This window comes from Antennarius striatus, chromosome 18 (assembly GCF_040054535.1).
Source record: "Antennarius striatus isolate MH-2024 chromosome 18, ASM4005453v1, whole genome shotgun sequence".
In the NCBI taxonomy this organism is placed as follows: domain Eukaryota; kingdom Metazoa; phylum Chordata; class Actinopteri; order Lophiiformes; family Antennariidae; genus Antennarius; species Antennarius striatus.
The window spans coordinates 14,140,999-14,161,901 of record NC_090793.1 but is presented as its reverse complement, the minus strand read 5'-3'; positions in this window follow the sequence as shown (position 1 = coordinate 14,161,901).

Genomic DNA, 20,903 nt, shown 5'->3' with positions numbered 1-20,903 from the left:
AAGTTCCAGGTTTTTGCCAGTGCAAGCGATAGCAGAACAATTGAACATTTAACCAAAGTAGCATAAAATAAAAATGAACATTTTGATTGTATGAAAACATAATTGTATCAACAATAACTATTTGTACAATGAATCGCATCACTGTAACTCAATTGTGTGGTATTGATGAAGGGTTCCTTAACCAAACCGTGGGATCATCAGACAACACTTGACAGTATTATTCTTATCCTCACTGAAACATGTTTTGGCTGATCAGTGTGTCAGACAGGTTTTTAATGACACAAGGCATTCATCCAGTGTAAGTGTACAACACTCGCGTTAAGTGTAAACTGCTCCATTAAACACTGATATAGTTCATTCATTTATCCAGGTGTGTTAACGGGACTACAATGCTACGCTATCACACAGTAAGTGCTTTTGAATAGGAATTTGTTCATTGTCACATAAGACGGAGAGCTGAGGGGGCCTTGGCATTTGAAAAGGCCATATTTGAGGGCCTCCTCTGTGAGTATTTACCTTCAAGGACAAATGAAGCCATTGAGTCATGGCGAGCTGTGAATGAGCTCCTTCTGCACACACGGGCTTTTTGAATGCACATCAAAACAACCTCAGCAAACCTGGGGACGCATTCCTCGGGTGTTTAATGTGAGGGCAAATAGGCAACCACTTCAATAAAATACCTCTTAGATGGAATTGCATAAGTCAAAAAGCCAAGCACTAGCCAGGCTGAGAAACTCAGAAAACATGAACAGTTTTTAAGGGCTATATAAAGAGAGAGTATTTATTGTCCTGACTTTTTTTTTTATGACAGACAAACATGAAACTGGTATGCAAAGGAGCAAATATCTGATTGAAGCAGTCCTGTCATTTCACAAGATATAAAGATGTTGATTAGTGTCACCACCTCAAAAGAAATTTCATTCATTCACTTTGTGGGTGAAGAAGAAAAACCACTGCCACTTCACTATTTTTACATGTTGTCTTTTTGAGGTTGAAAAGACAATAATAAGTTGAGCCATGCGAAGGCCATCCTATTTTAATTACATTGTACCAAAGCTACCCCCACCCTACCTTCCTCCCCTTTCCGCAACCCCTTCCCTTCACAAACACACAAAGCAGCATCGTATTACACGCTCAACATCTCTGCTCCCCGCGCCATGTAATTATACAATCTTCAGAAAACATTTATTTTTAGGGTTAGTAAATGTTTGACTTCTACTATGTGCTTGAGGTTGAGAGGACATGCAGGGGTATTTCACTATAAAACTTTTAACAACTCAAGCTTCATTGTATATTTGGGGACTTTTATGATCTGCAGGCGTTTACTTACTTAAAAGAGTTTCCAGTTCCAACATCGTTCAAGAAAAGGCATGGAGGACACCATGTTCTCCATAAAATCAGGTGTAAATGAAGAAACCATGATTATTGTACATTATTGTACATACATAGTGTGAAAAACTAACACAAAAAATGTAACAAACACCTGAGTGACAAATGTAATTTCCCCTAGGGGATCAATAAAGTGTATCTTCTTCTTCTTCTTCTTCTTCTATTACAGAATTGCAGACAATTTCCACCTAGTAATATTCCTGAAAGGATTCTAGAAAAAAAATTGGGACGGCAGTAACTAAGTCCACAAAGTCTTGGGCTAGGGATCAGAAGGTGGAAGGTTCAAGGCCCATGTAGACCAAAATGTTTGTAATGCGGATCGGCAGTGGAGAGGTGCCAGTTCACCTCCTGAGCACCGCCGAGGTGCCCTTGAGCAAAGCACCATCCCTTTACAAGTTGGCCATGGGGGCGCATTATGAAGGAGCTGCCTGCCGGTTTACCTCTCGCTATATATCTGAATGCCTACAGGCTCCCTGCCTGTGTGTGTGTGTGTGTGTGTGTGTGTGTGTGTGTGTGTGTGTGTGTGTGTGTGTGCGTGCGTGCGTGCGTGTGTGTGTGTGTGTAATTCCCAAGGGGATTATGAAAGTGCATTTCTTCTTCCTTCTTAATTCACGTATATTTTGGTCATGTGCTTACATATTATATTATTTATTTTTTAAGTGCGAGTTCCTGTTCGCGTGAATCTCTTGGATTTTGTGTCAATGTGACTATTTTGTATTTCGACTTTTTTGAACAAAAGTGATTTTAAAAATCAAAATCAAATCTTCTTAAACATGGGATAGACACACCATGGAGGGTTCACCTTGGTCTGGGGACGGGTGTGATCCCTTCTTGAGAGTCTTCAAACCACCGTTAGAAGGTTGGGGATATCCAATGGAGGATTTTACATGGCGCTGTGGCCGTCAACAGTTTTATTTATTAGAGTTTGAATCCAAATACTGTATGTTGGAAAACTGTTCCGTCCTCGCAGCGAAACTGTTTTTCACTGCTTCCTATACTGTCAGAAACTCAACAATCTGTTCTTGTTTTTTAGAGAGAATCTTTCTCTCATTTGGTCTTGTTTTTGACAAACAGGTATACATTATTGGTTTGAAAAGCAGGAAGAATTAAAAAAAAAAGGATTGGCAGATTCTGAACTTTCTTCTGGGCCAACCAAAGATGGCAATTTATCTAAGCAGGAAGAGAAAAAAAAAAAAATAGTGTTACTATTGTTACTTTTTGAGAAAAATCCTAACTTTAAATCCTAATATTATCATCGCTGCATTGCTGGCATATGCAAAAAAAATTATTTAAAAAAATATTTTTATATAGTGCAAATTTTCAGCAAATACGTATTGCAGTATTTATGATTCTGTGGATCCGAATTGCTGATAGCTGAAATAACATGACTGCACATGGTTTGTGCCATTTTTTTTTTATTACTCATCAAAGTTTAAGACATACTTTAAATGTGAAATAGGAAAAGACAAGCTAATTGTTGAGCTGTGCTATGACTTGTCTGGCTCTCGTAGGCTGCCCATTACATCATCTGAGGGCTTACATGTACTTGATCTCTGCTCAGTTTACAAGACATAGCTGGAGTTTGGATCAGACCGATGGTCCTGGGTACCACTGTTAGGTAAGGAGCACATGTTTCATCTTTGACGTTCATGTGACTTGCCCGGGTGCATACGGTGAACATGCTTCCTTTGTTTTCCAAAAGACACGATAAACCTACGAGGAGTGTTCACAAAAGTCAAGGCCTTATCTTAGGTTAACAATAAATGAAACATTTGTTATAGAAGTTATTGGTCATGTTCCAGTTTTAAATCTAATCTACAAGAGAATCAGATGCCAAGGAGCTGCATACAAATGATTTGCAGGCCTCTCGCTGTGGCTTATCTTATCTGCTGGTGCTAATAGGAAAATTAGACAAAAGTTTGTTACAAAAACAGCATTCAAATTGTGTTTTTCAAGGTTTATCTTCACCAAGCTCATTTAAAAACTAAACAAAACATGGCAGACTTACTGAAAAACAGAGAAAGGAGGTTTGTTGCACAATGTTTATAAAGAAGCCATTATGATGAAAAATAGAGCCAAAGGTAACAAAAACAAGGAATTAAATAATCTTAGGTTGCACTAGTTCTTTTCTCACCAGATCCAACTCCTATCTTAGCCTAATTCTGGTATCTGAAAGGCACACCCATGGTTGCAGTTACAGTGACTCATACTCAGAAACCTAGCAGTCGGTGCCATAGCATGACAATCAAACCCACATCTCCACACAGGGTTAATATTGCACAACATTCACAACATTCTGGAAAGAGGCCCCCACTGTTTTGTGTTTTGCATTTTAATTGTATCTAATTGCCTACAAATACAGATAAATATTTTTGGGTCACGCACATCTTCTGAAGACAGTGATTAATATTTAGTTGCATCTTTGGGCTTGGCAGACTATTTGCAGAGATGTGAGCAGCGCAGAGTATTTGTGTCAAAGGAATCATGAGTGATCCCCACCACAAAGCAATCTGCCACATTCAAACACTTTAACCCACAAATATAAGTTTGTTTGTAACATAATGATTTAATTAATACATCACCATTTTACAAAATATAAACATGGTATGTTTCATAAAAAGCTCCCCTGACGGCTTATTCCATTTGTATTCCATTCATTTACTTTTGTTACAGAATATTCATACAGAGTCAAAAGCTGATAATATAATCTTTTGTGTAGCCAAAGACTGAACATGTACTTTAAACACATGGATGAGTCAGAAAGTGAACTGTCTGTTGTCATAGTACTTGCTCATATCCGCCCCCTCACTATCACTCCCATTTTCTGTTACATATCTTAAGCTGTCCCATGTATCAATAATAAAAAAATATATTCCAAAATATAAAAGTTCTCACAAAAATGCAATTAAGTAAAAATCAGGGTTGGCCTGGAATGTCAGAAATGGCATCTTAGAACACTTGTGGAAAATTAGTCTTTAATGACTCCTCATTGGTACAGAACTGCTTAACACTGGCTGCTTATGGTTTATTTGATCATTACTAAGCTCCATGTAATTCTAGTTTTATGGAATCAAATGAAACATGTTGCTTCCTTCTGGAAAGACTTTACCAAAGATGACAACAGGAGGTGAGAGGTCAGCAGAGGAAGTCACATTGCAAAATCTCACTTTTCTAAGGAACACTGGCATGAACTCTGTTGATGCGTAGCTATTTCTAATACTTCTAGTTTCTCCTATAACCCGTTGAACACTGCAAGTTGAGTACAGCAAACCAATATGACTGTTTGGTTTAATCTCAGCTAATCAAAAGAAGTCTCTGTTCCATGAGTTAAATTAACATTTCTTTAGGATGTTAATCCTCGTCAGAAATTATCATGTTTTGACAAAGTATTTTCTGTTGGCTTACATTCATTAAATCACAAATATTTCATATTGTGTGAATGTCTTTTGGAACAATACGAATTAGATTCACCTCTATTGTTATTTTGGAGTAGTCTGGAGACAGAGGGACCTTAGGGAGCTACAGCTTTGTTACCTGCATTTAGTGTTTGGTGTTAATGGGATGGTGGGGGCTATTTTACCCAAGATGCTATCAGATGACGAAGTAGTTACCTCCATTGGTATTTTCTGTAATTAAAGAGTATGTGTTTACGAAATGCTGTGACCACTAATCATTGTAACCACTGCAGCTCCAACAGTGATCTTTCATCATAGTGGATCTTCAACAGCCTAGAAAACACACAAATTGCATTAAAAAAAATAGTTACACAAAATACACTTAAAATCCGACAGACATTTTAACATGGTTATTTGCTTTCAGATCTGTTGTCTGTCTCTATAAATAACAACACTGATCAGTCATCTTATGGTAATGTGTCTTCAGGAACATCATATCTTTGAAATTTGACGCCTCTGTCCAGTTTTACTTGAAGCTGTGCCTAAAGGAAATCACTGGGAAGACTTGACTGTGTTAAGTTGAACAGCTTATCTACAACACATCTCCAGGGCGACTTTAAATGTCTGCAATTATAGGTTGTCACAAAGAAAGAGATGTTAAGTTAAGCTGGGCTGTCGAAGCAGCAGTCGCTTATTCCTACGATTACCATTTAAATCAAACATTATAGTGATTCACCCCCTAAAGCACATTTTATATTCTATGTGAGTTTTAGTATATAAAAATATCGTTTGAAGATTAATCTGTCTGTCTTCTAAAATTTCGATTTAGAATAAAGCCTGTACATAGAACAAGATATACCTATCTCAAAAACCAAAATTTACACTATTAACATTTCACGTTTACTTCTGCAGCATTGGGGTACTTAGGTCTGAAATGTTCTACAAATATCCAATACAGGACATTGATGTTGTAACTATGGAAGTCAGTATCATTTAGTATCGCTATAGGACTACTTTAACTACTAGTCTGGATTAACAACGTAATATCTAATACTCACTGAGAAGCTTATTACATCAACAAATACCACTCCATTATTCTGGAGACAATAACATTTGGGAAAACAATGAATATTGCATTTTGCAATGTGATATCACCATGCAAGCTGTGTGATGTCATTTCCTAAGGGTGCTCAAATTGGCATGATTGTGGGAGATTAAAGGTCCTTCCGATGTGCTTCCTCTCCTTCTGAAGAAACGTCTGTGTTCCCCTTCTAATTTGCCTCCTCCTGCCATTTGCTTTGTGCACATATTGAAGTCTTTGTTGTGGTGAAGCTCTTGCATGTTGTGTAAATGTGTGTGTGTGTGTGTGTGTGTGTGTGTGTGTGTGTGTGTGTGTGTGTGTGTGTGTGTGTGTGTGTGTGTGTGTGTGTGTATGAGTGTGCGTGTGTGCACGCGCGCGCGTGCACATGTGTGTGTGTGTCTGTGTGCGTGCACACATGCACTGGTGTGATGATACAAAATATAAAAGATCAACAAAAGGAAGGTTTCCTGCCGTCCTCATTCCCATGTAACACAATGAAGGTGAACAATGGAAACAGCCTCACAGCGTCATTATCCATCCAGATTCACGGTGAGGTTTGGTTACAGAAGGCCAGCACACATCACTCCAGTGGCTCCAGTGAAGGGGTAACCATGGCTTTATCTGCATGACCGTCAGTATAAGGTTACATATGAAGGGTTGAGTTTCCTAATGCTGTTGTGTACATGTTTTTGTAGGTTTGGAAATGTACTCTTCATATGATCCATGAGATGTAACGGCTTATGTCCTGAAAATACTAGATCACATTGATGGAGCAACATTGAGATACAGTCCCACAACACATATTTTAATTGTCGCTGCCAGACTTTTTAGTAAAAATCCCAGTTTCAATACTAGATTAATGTTTTCTATTCTACTTTCTAAAAGTTGTTCTTTAAGTGTCATTCTGTTTGTTGAGAGAGAGTCTGCTGGCGTGTGCTCAGCTGCTTCTGTCTGCTGACAGACGATTAAATATTGCTTGATCTGATAGCAACTGGGTCTTTGACTATTCTCTGATTCAATGATTTGAATAAACAAAACAAACGCTCTGCAACGGAAAAATCAAAATTACAGACCGACAAAGAAAAATAGAACAGATATGATCTATTAATCGGGGTATCCTGCAGGAGTAACATGGAGTCCAAACACCAAAATTACACTGCCCTACGTTTGAAACTGAGAGAATGTGGAATGTTTCTACATGTACATGTTCTACATACAAGAGGTTTGAATGTCATTTATCAAATACTAAAACCCTGTTTATAAATGCTATCTAGCCACTTCAGGAGTTTGAAGATTGACATTTAAATAGTTTATTTATTTTTAGTCATTTTCAAATTGATGTAGACACAATAATGTTATTGCTGTCTGATTCAAATGATGAAAAATGCAAGTCAACAGACGGAGGTGAACACCATGCAAGTGATCTAGTTTTTGTTTGCAATTATCTCTTTAAAGTCATTTAACGACTCGCTTCATGTGATTCAGGTAAATAGATTGATTTTCATCAGATACGTTTTCGATCTACACAGTGACGGCGTCCTTAATGTAATTTGACACAGCAAATACTTAAAAATCACTCTGATAGAAAATATAGTGAAGTAAATACAAATAAAGAGGCATTAAAGAGGCCCTCCACAATGTCGGGCTCCCATAAACAATGAGGGGCAGTAAAGTAGGCAGCAGCCAATACAGATTTCCCAGTGAGGCAGACGTCTCATCTTTTGAGAGAGGTATTGGTGATATACCCTTTTTTTTAAAAAATTAGATCATTTGCTATTTGTTTTAATGTAAGATGGTCATAATATTATCTAAATGTTTCCAGGGTTGGATTTAGAGGTTATCATTGAGAAGAGATGGCCGTTTTTATCTAAACTTTGGAGCAACTTTGTTAGCCCCATATCAAGACACCTCACTCCTACTGTCTGAGAACCTGCGGCACTGAAAGCATGGATGGATTACTGGGGCCAGAACAAGAGGCCCAGGAAGTCAGGAGGCACCAGCTAAGCTCTTCTCTTTGAAATGACTGTTAACATTTCACCAAGCAAATCCATGGTTGTTCCTTTTCATCCTTTAATATTAATTGTATGCCAATGGCTGGGATAGACAGCAGACATTTGACTTGTTGGAACAGGAGAAAGAGAGGTGAAGCCCAATTCCACTGTATCTTTAAAAATTAGATCAACAGCAGCAGCACAAACCCACAACAGTTGCATGTCCCAGCACACATAGACCAACAGCTTATATTATTTCCTTTAGAATGTCTCCTATTCAACAGCCTCATACGAGAGAGGTGACGTGATAAGAATATAATGAACCGAGTAGACGTAGAACAGGTGTTTTTGACTCAGGATCCACCTGACTAAAGGCACTTTTGAGCTGCAAACAGATGTGGCTTTGAACTTTGTTTACAGTGCTCTTGTTGTGATCATATTGAGTAATACAAACAGCCAAAAAAGAGGCAACATTGCTAAAAATAATTAATCTGAGGCAGGTTGTCAAATGTGCATACGTGTGCTATCTGAGGTGGACGTTCACTTTTTAAAATCTGTATTTCCCTCTAAAATATTGACATTAAATCCGTTACAATTGATGTGGGTGATGTGACTCAATTTTGTTCTTTTCAGGGTTGTGTCAACAGAAAAATCTAATCTCTAATCACATTTGAGTCACCATATGTTGATCTAGACTTAATAAATATTGGAATCATGGGTAAACCAACTTAAATGTGAAGGGTCAGATTGTAGTTACTTTTTTTAAGCTTTATCATCATCAGCCAGCAGTAGTGCTGAACAACAAACTAAGTACAGATACATTTTTACTAGAGATAGATGAATTGTGAACAATGGGCCTTGTATAGCCTTAAAGACTAAAAGATGAAGTGTGGCGTACAAACATCATGCAGTCCACCTGCAGCCTACAACATTATTCATCACTCTAGCATCCTGACATTGAACCAAAGTGTGCTATTCAATTGGAGCTATTCAATCTCAATCCTCTACATAAATATTGTTACAAGCAGCTGAGTGTTGATGATATTTATTTTTAAATTCAGTGGTCAGCTCTAAAGGCAATTTGCTCAAAACAATAGTAGCACAAATGAGAAACATTAGTGTTGATCAGTCAGTTTGGATTGAATTTGCATGTATAATCAAATAAAGCTAAATGAAATTAAATATAAGACCCAATAACACATATCGTATCAGAAATCTAGACAAAGAGAAGGGTGAAGAGTGTGCTCACAAGATTGCCCCTGCTTGATAAGTCTGCTTTTGTGCGTGTGTGTGTGTGTGTGCTGGTGTGTATTTTCTGATACGGCGCATAAATATTTACCATCGCTAACCAAATGAGTGCACTGATGTGGATTTGAAAGCTAACATTACTAGGGATGGAATAATGAGCTTGTGGTTTCAGGGAGCCAGAAGGAAACACACTTGCACAAATAAGTATGGTGAGTAAATGGGGCCTTTGTTGAGCTCTGTGATACTTCTCTCTCTGCACAAACATAAAGGAGTTGTCACAGGTGATTAGGAAAACAAATGTCAAGTTCTTTCACTCTGCTATCAAGCTCTTTTCAGTGCAATCATGCACAGGTGCATGCTGCGTGTGTGTATTCAGGCGAGCGTGTGTGAAAGCATGTCCCATTGAAGCACCTTTGCTTCTTGTATTCGGAATTTGAGTTAACATAATCTTCATCCACTACTTCAAACTTTTACCTTGAGAAATTTAGTTTGGAAACAAATGTTCCAAGGAAACACTGTTTCTTGAAAATTCATTTTATAGCTGCTTATTTCAAAAAGCATTGTCCTTTACCAGAAGGTTTATATTTTTTATTTATTTATTTAGAAAAACAGCCAAGCTAACAAACTGAGCTGAGAATCGCATGCAGTCCACAGAGCAATGGGACTTTATTTGGTATTCTGTAAGAAAATCAAACCCACAACTAACCCTACCTGCCTGACTTGCTCATAATGGTAAATAATTACAAAGCATAGCCTGTACTATCATAGTCTAACAAATGTTAAGTTCAAATGTTCTCATTAAAATATTTGCAGTGTTAGATAGCATTTTACATGGAGGTTAGTCAAAGGAAGTCTGTTCTGTAGGTCCTTTCATCACATTTTTTACCTTAAAGACAAAAGGGGAAGAAAGAAAAACATGGTTTTCAGGGTTGTCTTTACTTTGTTGGACTTTTTTCTGTGTTGTTCACATTTCTAGGAGGTAAATAGTAATTCTGATGCTGTTTTTTTGTCTACCCTTTTAACTATGTGAAACTTTATTGTCAGTAGTTTTATTTCCACTTTGTTTAGATTTGCAGATGCTGTGGCTGTGATATGTAAAATTAACTTGGCACCAACAAATGACAAAATGGTTTTGTTATCTTACAAATGCATATGCCAATTGTATAATTAGGATTTTTAACAATGTGTATGAAAATGAAAATGCAATGAAAATGTGTAGTTGTTTTGGAGATGCTGTCAAATACTTCTGTTCTTTGGAGCAATTATTCAGTTGCAGTGCCATAAGCTGTTGATATACAAACACTCTGAAGGTACGGCTAAAAGATGAGACCTGATCAGACAGGAAAACCCACTAGGAATGTAGTAATAGTTTTTTAAGATGGTTCAACACAAAACACACCTACACTTGAACTATAAAAACATGTCAGACATTGATTCATGGGTATTACCCAAACCCTTAAATAGAGACCTCACTATCGTCAAACAGCTATGTACATAAAATGTAGTCTTAACAATAGTCATTGCAAAAAATGAAAAATGAAGGGCTCAAGTTCAGGCCCTTGTCGTTGATGAATAAGCCTCACCTTATCACTGGAAACACAGATAAGTCCAAAATAATTGAAAAAAACAACAAAATGCTGCAAAGGTAATGTTAACGCCCCATGCTTTGCAAACAGCTCTGACATCCTTTGAACTTTGCATTTACCTTGAACGATAGCAGGGATATTATCAGCTGCAAGAAGCAAAGAAAAACTTGCTGATTTCTTGGATACACATGAGGAGTAGAAAACAAAAGGTTGATAAATAACTGGTTTGATTCCTGTCTGATAGTGTCTGTAATCGTTTTTTTAATCTCCTTTTATTTTACTCTGTTCTTCAATTTATTTTCATTTTTCTTCATCCCCCATTCTCTTTACATAGATGTTGAATTTTGCCATTCCAGTTGATACTGTTTACTTGTGACACAAAACCACATCCAAACTTGTACAGTAATTTTTCAGCATTTCTATGACAGAAGCAAATCTTAGTCTTTCATCATTTTGCTTGGCTAAACCACTGTAAGCATGAAGCAACACAAGCGATCCAACCTCTTCTAGAAGACAGCAAAACAACAAACGTTGACTAATATTTGAGGAGACATTACAGGCCAGTGAAATATCAAAACAACAAAGTTGTTCCAAACACAAACATGTGTTTGGAAGTATTAGAGGTAAAATTGAGATGCATGGATTTAGTGCATGTGGGTATGGAACAATTTACTGTTTCATCCACTTACCACACTTAAAATGTATTCTTAACATCTTCTACACAAAGCAAATAAAAGCAGACACAGGCCAACTAGTCTCGAAATGCTGCTGTCCTCTATCCCGCGTCCCTTCTTCCCACATTTCATGTCTCCCTTTCTGCTGTCACTGTTACCCAAAAAAGTCCAAAATGCCCACAAAAAAACAAAAAAAAAACAAAGTGCTGTTAGATCATTGATCATATGATTTTAAAAGCAAGGTTTTGCAAGCAAATGACTTGGAAATTAGAAAAATAAAATCAATAGTTTTTTACTTACTGTACTACGTGTAATGACCTCCACCACTTTATCAGAACCTCAAAATAGTTTGTGTATGTGTGTGTGTGTGTGTGTGTGTGTGTGTGTGTGTGTGTGTTTGCCTTTTTTTTTGCTTTGTTTATGTAAGAGACTTATCTTTATGACTTTTTATGCCTCACTTTACATCTTCGTCTCTCTCCCACGGTACGATTGTCCTGCCATGTCTGTCATCAACATCGGGGTCATGCAGATGAGCAGCATTGTTACCAGGTGAGTTGGGAATCCTTCGTGTAGTCATGCTTATCACTCAGCGCTAAGGAGGTGCTGAGTGAGATCAGCAAGTGGGATTAACCTTTCCCAATTTCTGTTTGACCAGAGGGTCACAGGCTCCCCCTTGAACTGCCACCTTATCAGGGTGAGGGTTTGAGTGCCCAAATGATCCTAGGAGCTATGCTGTCGGGGAATTTATGCTCCTGGTAGGGTCTCCCATGGTAAACAGGTCCTAGCTGACAGGCCAAACTAAGAGCAGTGGAAAATCTGCTAAAAATGCCCATAAGGACAATGTGGGCCTAACCTCTGGTGGACTCAATACCTGCTGAGGGAACCGTAGGGGAAGACTCACTCCTCAGACACAGACACTGGCTATTGGGACATGGAATGTTACCTCGCAGAGGGGAAAGGAGCTGGAGCTTGTGAGGGAGGTTGAACCATACAGTCTAGATATAGTTGGGCACACCTCCAGGGCTCTGGAACCCAAACCCCTGTGTTCTTGTGTTTACCTACGCCTTCAGGTCAGGGACAGGTGTCTCCATGTTTTTGTGGCCTATGGGCCAAATGGCAGTGCGGTATACCTGGCCTTCTTGGTACTAAATAGTGCTCCAATTCGAGAAACAATTGTTCTTTTCGGGCACTTCAACTCTCATGGAAGCAATAACAGCGAAGTCTTTAAAGGGGAGATTGGGATGAATGGCCTCCCTGACCTGAACATGAGTGGTGTTCTGTTATTGGACTTCCATGCTAGTCACAGTTTGTCCATTACAAACACCTTGTTCGAGCACAGGCATGTCCATAAGTGCACATGGCACCAGAACACCCTAGGACAGAGGTTGATGATCAGCTTTGTTGTGGTATCATCAGACCTCTGACCGTGTGCCTTGGACACTCGGGTGAAGAGAGAGGCAGAGCTGTCAACTAATCACCACCTGGTGGTGAGCTGGATCCACTGGCAGAGCAGCAGGTCGGACAGACTTGGCAGGCCCAAATGTGTCTTAAGGGTCTGTTGGAAACTTCTGGAGGAATCCTTTATCAGCAAGGTTCAATTTACACCTCCAAGAGAGCTTCTCCCAGATCTCGCATGAGGCTGGGGACATTGAGTCAGAGTGGACCATGTTCTCCACCTCCATTATCAAAGTGATTGCTTGGTGGTGTGGTCACAAAGTCTCCAGAGCCTGTTGCGGTGGCAAACCCCAAACCCAGTGGTGGACACCCGAAGTATGGGATGCCATCAGCTGAAGAAGGAGTCCTATTGAATCTTGTTGAATCGTGGGACACCGGAAGCAGCTGACAGATACAGGCAGGCGAGGCGTGCCAGGGCCCAAGTGGTTACGGAGACAAAACTCGGGTCTAGAAGGAGTTTGGGGAGTCCATGGAGGACTATCAGTCAGCCTTAAAGAAATTCTGTCAAACCATTCAGTGCCACAGGAGGGGAAAGCAGTGTAGTACAACACTTTACAGTGTAGGACACAGGGTCACTCTGAGATGTCATGAGATGTTGGGGAGGTCTGTGCAAATTTTTTTTTTTTTGGGATTCATTCCTGAGATGCTGGATCAAATAATGCTTTTTCATTCTTATATTTTAGGGGAAAAAATTGATACAAACCTGAAGAAATGTCCCTACTTCCTGCCTAAAATTGAAAAACCATAAACCATAGCCTCAAGTTGGCAACTACATTTTTCAACATAATATGCATTTACATTTTCATATTTTTAGTTAATTAACGACTCACCCATATGGGTTTAGCTTGAAGCAAGATGTTAAATTTAACTGACAATATTAAAGAGAAATCTCCCTCAGCATGTATTTAAAGCAAGGCAGCCCACATTTATCTGACATAAGTTCTTACAAACACAGATAATAACTCACTGAATTTGAATATTGTCATAAACAGTTAAAATGTTTTGTTTTTGTGGTTTGGTTACTGTATCCTCATTATCATTTTTCTTCACTTATCAATCAAATTGGGAAACATTTCGGACAAATTAACTAAAACAAGGCGAGCATCATCATCAATGTATACAATGTGAGGGTTACATTTTTGATATGTGGGGGACTTGTTTGACCAATCGTGAGAAAAACAAACAATGTGTGACAACAGCAAGTAATTATTGCATTTTTCTCCAAGTAACGATAGTCATAATTTTTTTATTCAAGGTTTTTATTTTAAAAGGTTTCTCATTTATTTTAATTCATGTAGAGGTTGAACATTGACCTCGAAAGTTTGAAAACAAAACTGTCAGCTGCATTAATATCAATTCTGAAAAAACTGATTGTCCCAGTTCATCCATGTTCTGTTTTTTAAAAAAAGCATCTCTGTATTTACAAAACATATCAGCTACAATGGGTGAAATGATGGAATGTAGAACCTCTTACAATTTTATTGCTGTTGCTGTTACTCATTTAAATTGCCCCATTAATCATACCTCAAATAACAGTGTAATTAAATAATGTGGGTACTTAACGTCTACCGCGAATCTTCTTTTGAAATGCCCTGAACTTGGGCTGAGGACACTTCAGAAGCTTCCTGTTTGCACTGTGACCTCCCAGGCAGTGTTTGCTCTCTGGTGTAACATGAACATGTTTTCACTGTGGATCCTGGGCCCATAAAACACTCTAATTAGAGGGCATCCTTCAGTCAAGTGCAGCTATCAGTCACTCATTTTATGTTTATGGCCATCTTTTCTCTGTTGCTATAAAGTTTAGTTGCTAAATGCCATGTAGCTAGCTGACTTAAGGAGCCCAGGGCAGAGATAAGAGACCCATAATTCTTCTGTATCAGCATTGAGGGCTAACATTGTCTCCATCCGGGCTCTAACGCTCAGTCAGGCACCAGTACTTGCGTCTGGCTGCTGCCCACACATGTTTAAAAAGCCAACGACTGTGTCTGCGCTTATGCATAAGCATGTAAGGTCGACAAAGGCTGCTCTGGCATAACCCCAAAACAACAACAACAAACACAAATATCCCAAGCTATTACACAACCGGTGATGTGCAAGATGCAGATTTAAAGAGAAGAAAAAGTGACAGTGGTATTAAAAAGGTCTGTTTTCATTTAGCTGGATGTGACTGTGTTAGCATTTAAAAAATGCAGATATGAATGGCTGACAAAACATCAAGTCAACAGATACTGTATTTAAGGCATGAGAAAAGATCAGCAGTCCAGGTCCCATCCAGCAAGTATGCAATGAGTCACGGCAGCTTGGGCAAACAAAGTAGTCTGGTGTGACTCATAACCACCGACACATGGGCTTCCAGAACACGTGGATGGGCACAACAGTCATGTCTGGGCAGAGGGCCACACGCAGCCCTGACAGCCATTTACACCTGGATAAATCTTTTGATCACTAAACTGTCCTCTACACAAAATATGAGAACATAAAGATCCAAAAAGCTTCCTTTGCACCTTCTTTTATTCAATGTCTTTCTCAGCTGTGTGCCTTGATGAATCCATTTCAGTCTATCTGCTGCAGTATCCTGCTCCTCCACCTGCTCACATGGCTGTATGTTCTTGTGATTAACAGCACAGTGCAAACACAAAAAACCTGGCTATGATTCACTGAGTAAACATGCAAGTTGTCTGTCTTCTTGTCTTTGGCTCGAAATGGTTCTCATCATTTCTTCCAAGTCTTTCTGCAACACCTGTAAAATATGTGGGTATGTGTGTGCGTGTGTGTGTGTGTGTGTGTGTGTGTGTGTGTGTGTGTGTGTGTGTGTGTGTGTGTGTGTGTGTGTGTGTGTGTGTGTGTGTGTGTCTGCATGCATGCGTGTGTGACAGACAGACAGATTTTTTAGTGTTTTCTGGTTGAGTTTCCAAAAGCAAATGCAAACGTGTATGGACATGGACACACACACACACAAATACACACACACAAACACACACACACACACACACACAAACATGCACACTGGCACACACACACACCCACGCCCACACACACGCACACACACACACCAACACTGCCCTTGCACACACACATAAATGTGTAGACTTTTGTTATACTGTCTTCCTTTTAAAAACTGGATTTAAAGATGAATATGTCTCCAAGTTGATGGAATGGACTATGCTGCATATTTATTCACTTTTTTCCAGGAACTAGACTGGTTTAAGCTCTGACACCTTGTTTGGTTGTTTTGTGCAGGTTTTTCCACCACAGTGAAACATGGCACCTGACAGGATTTGCTGCAATGTGCCAAGCAATCACTGACTGTAGTACATTTAGAACTCTTGGATGAATCTCTTTGTAGTGCGTTCATAAAGCGGGGAATTCATTTAGGGGGAATGCAGAACTTCTTGATTTTGCCTTCAGGTAAATCACACAAAAAAACACAATGAACTCACTAAGACTTTGAAAGCTATGCGGTGCAACATGAGTTTAAAATACTTCATACAAACACTCACATTTAACAAAACCTTTTGTAAAATTCTCCATCCAGAGCCTGTAGAACTTTCTGTTTGTTTGCCAGATTTTTCATAATCATGGTTCTCCCTAAGTTGAGTCCATGTGAAAGTCATTGAGCAATTGGCTTGTGTATTCCCCTTGAATTTATTTGATTAGGAAATGACTTACAAATAGCTTGCATGATAAGACAAAGACAGTAATTTCTGACATTCATTACGCCTATGTTTGCGGATTCAGCTGTTTAACATTTCACATAGTCCATACCATACAAATGTGCGGTGCCCAAAGTATAAAAATCCTCACAAATTCAGAATATACACTCGACACATGTCAGTAGTCATATGTTCAGAGTGACACAGAAGTAGACACAGAGCTGGAGCCTATCCCAGCTGGCTTAGGGTGTGAGGCGGGGGAAACTCCGGGCGTGATGCCAGTGCACCGCAGAGCCACAAAGAGACTCAGACAAACATGCATGCACACACATACCTACGATCTTCTTCTTCTTTTCCTTTTGGCTTTTCCCTTCAGGGGTCGCCACAGTGAATCAGTTGCCTCCATCTAACCCTGTCTCCTGCATCATTTTCTCTCACACCAACTACCTTCATGTCCTCTTTCACTACATCCATAAACCTCCTCTTCCTCTAGGCGTCCTGACTGGGAGTTCAAAACTCAGCATCCTTCTACCAATATATTTACTATCTCTCCTCTGGACATGTCCAAACCATCTCAGTCTGGCCTCTCTGACTTTATCTCCAAGACCTCTAACATGTGCTGTCCCTCTGATGGACTCATTCCTGATCCTATCCATCCTGGTCACTCCCAAAGAGAACCTCAGCATCTTCATCTCTACTACCTCCAGCTCTGTCTCCTGTCTTTTCCTCAGTGACACTGTCTCTAGACCAAACGTCGCTCGTCTCACCAGTTTTGTACACCTTTCCTTTCATTTTAGCTGAAACTCTTCTATCACACCTGACACTTTCCTCCACCCGTTCCATCCTGCCTGCACATGCTTCTTCACCTCTTTTCCACACACTCCATTGCTCTGGACTGTTAACCCCAAGTACTTAAAATCCTCCACCTTCTTGATCTCTTCTTCCTGTAACCTCACTCTTCCACTTGGGTCCCCCTCATTCACACACATGTACTCTGTCTTACTGCGGCTAACCTTCATTCCTCTCCTTTCCAGGACAAACCTCCACCTTTCTAGATTCTCCTCCACCTGTTCCCTGCTCTCACTGCAGATCACAATGACATCTGCAAACATCATAGTCCATGGAGATTCCTGTCTAACCTCGTCTGTCAGTCTGTCCATCACCATAGCAAACAAGAAGGGGCTCAGAGCTGATCCCTGATGCAGTCCCACCTCCACCTTGAACTCCTCTGTCACACCTACAGCACACCTCAAGGGTTACAAAGGGTTATAAATTGTGTGAAATATAATAATTATAATAATATTGTAATAATAATAATTTCCCCAAAAGGATCATGTTTCATGTTTCTTCTGCTGTTAATCAATATTCTTTCACATTATTATGATCTATGTTATGTTGTTAATGAAATGAAGCATGACTACTAAGCACGACTAATAATTCAAGTGTCTGTGAAGATAGTCCGGTATTTTTAACGTCTTCATGTTTTTTGTTTTTCTGTCGGTTTTACTCCAGATCACTTTGCTTCAATTTTTTGGTAAAATCACATATTTCTGCACCGATAACTTACATTTAAGGTTGAATATTGTGATGTGCACATTTTATACAGGTTGCAGTGATGGCATACAAGCAGTGAGTTAAAACATATTTGAGCCTTGACGCTCACAACACAGCTGCTCCCTGTGAAAGTCGTGATGGAAATAAAGTATTGTGTGTGGAGCCAAGGAACTGTTGCAGTTTAGTTATGAAATTTATGACTGATAAAGAGAAATCTTGATCAAAAACACATGTTATACCACAAATGAACCTAAAAACCAGCTTCCACTGACAATTGTAAAGACAGCTCTAAACCCCAAAGGTTTCTGACAGGTTGATTGGAATTGTTTCATTTTTTTGTCCTCTATAACCCTTGAATAGTGTACCTTTGCCATCTGCTGTTGTACTTTTCTCAGAAAATACATGCTTTGCAGCCAACTCTCAGCAGTCACTCAGGGCCTGAGGATGAACATTATGTCCCGGGGGTCTCGATGTGGCTGCTGCACCGGACACCACAGCTCAGTGGTCTCTAGAAGAGAATGGGATAGGTTTTCCTTTGCGTTTTCTATTTAATTTTTTTTTTAACTCCAGGGTCACATAAACACCAGCGCCAGACCTGAGTGGGATCAAAGTACTCATTAAAGAAGCCCACAACCCTGAGAAATGGCAGACCAAATAGCAGTCCATGGTGGCAGGCAAAAACTAAATTTGGAACAAGGGCATGCATTCATTTCCCAGGAATGGGGTGTCTTTGGCAATTGCCATTGAGCAACTACAGTCATTTATGCATTTCTTCTAAAGTTACAGTACCAAACAGCAGAATTCTTATTCAAAAAACACTTTCATAAAGGTGGGTAGCACAATTTTTTTTTATTGGCCGCACTGCATTTTAAGTGAAGCAATTAGAAGAATGAATATTCTGAACATAAACTAAAAAAGATGACACATGTTTAGGAAATGCAGCCAAACCACAAAGATTCATGCGCAGTTGTATGTTGTATTTCTTTAATAGTAATGCCAGAGTCACAACTACCTGTATTAGGAGAAGAACATTTATTTATTCCAGAAAGTGTCATTAAATAGTGGGAAAAGTCTGCCAGCTATTTATTACATAGGTCAGTGCAGCTCATGCATGAACAACAAACCTATAAACAGGTGATCCAAACTCTTGCTAAAATAGCATACATCTATATGGAAAGAAAAGAGCATTACATCTAATTTTCATACCATGAAGGCGTCATAGTTTCTACTTATTTAACTGTTTCCGCCAGCTGGGCTGGAATAGCTGAAATACACACTGGACCATCTGTTGCAAGCAGGTGAATGTTGAACTCAGGGCCACAAACTGAAGTCGATGTGTTTTTTTATGACCAGAATCAAACTGCCAGGTCTAGCGGCAAACAAGACACAGAAAAACACCTTTGATGTGGCTTCTGGGTGAAAGCAAAACACAAAAGCACAATCACATATCAACTCTCACATGCTTCTTAAATTCTCAATCAGAGAAATGTTAACATCTGGGCAAGGAACAATGGGTTTTCTAGTTCCGAACACAAATCAAAACGGCCTTATGTAAACAGGGAGAATGAGTCAATCTGGAATCATCTGTTGATTCAGAATTCTATTTGAGTCTTTGTGATTATGGCTGTCCCGCCATTGCTCTGTAATTATAGGCCTGCTCTCCTCAACAGTAGGGTTCACATTAAAAGTGCGGTTATCAACATGTGTGTGAGAGCGAGTGAGAATGTGTGAGAGTGAATGCAGATGACTTAAAGTGTAGCCTGAGTGTGCCTGTGGTTGACCTGGTACCTGTAAGGTCCACAGTTGAGCTTTAATTATCAGAGATAATGCTTCTGGTGAGACTTAATACACTCGGTATGATATGAGTGCTAATTACAGGAATGCCTGTTGTCAGGGTTTGGAAAACACTCAAGAAATTTCGTCCAGTCTGCCTTAGTGCAGTTTTATGGTACTTCATGTCTGAGTATTTTTATTTTGCATTTTTCTCTTTTTTTTATTACAGCACAGAATACGTTATTTTGCTGTAACACAGAAACAGGTTACAGGTAAAACTACATTCTCTTATCCACCTGCACTAATGCATCAGTAATCCAGTAATATAATAATAGTACCAAAGAACTCATTACCATAATGAGTATTTTACTCTGGATTACTGTCTTCAACATTAAGCCCAGAGGCGGTGCACATGGTTGTGTGTGTTTGCATGTGTCCATGTGCAGCTATGTACACAAATTCAAATACTTCTGGATCTAATAGCCACACATTTTTTGTGCACATTTGTGAATATATGCTCTTGTGGTTGTGGTGATTTTTTGAAAAAAAAAAAAAAAACAAGAAAAAAAAAACTTTTTGGCTGCTGTTTTTTCATATTGTTGTTTTATACTGCTGACTCCTCACTCCTCTTAACTTGTCATTATGGGCTGGAATAACTGCTTTGGTTTGGAATCTTGTTTCTGCTCGAAGGCTCTGTACTTTTATCCAATAGAAGTACAATGGTAACACCACCATATTTTGCGAACTTGAGAGAAGGTTACATTGTGATGGTAAATAAACATTGGTAAAATTCCTCATTGCGAAGTTTACACTTTTTGCAATGTACACCATTTTACGACATACGACAGAGAAAAGGGCCTTTTCAGTAGTAACAAAGACCCAATCTGTTAAAGGTCAGATTTTGTCTTTGTCATGGCTCAAAAATTAATATCCCAAGAAATGTTTGGCCTCTTGTTGCCCCAAAAAATCTGCAGACTAATTCTTTTCTTCATATTTTATAATCTATTGAAGTTACAAGAAGAATAAATCCATGTTATTACTATTTCAATGTCATTTTTAAGACTGTAAGCCTCACAGAAATCTCCAGTCTACAGAGTGCACTCA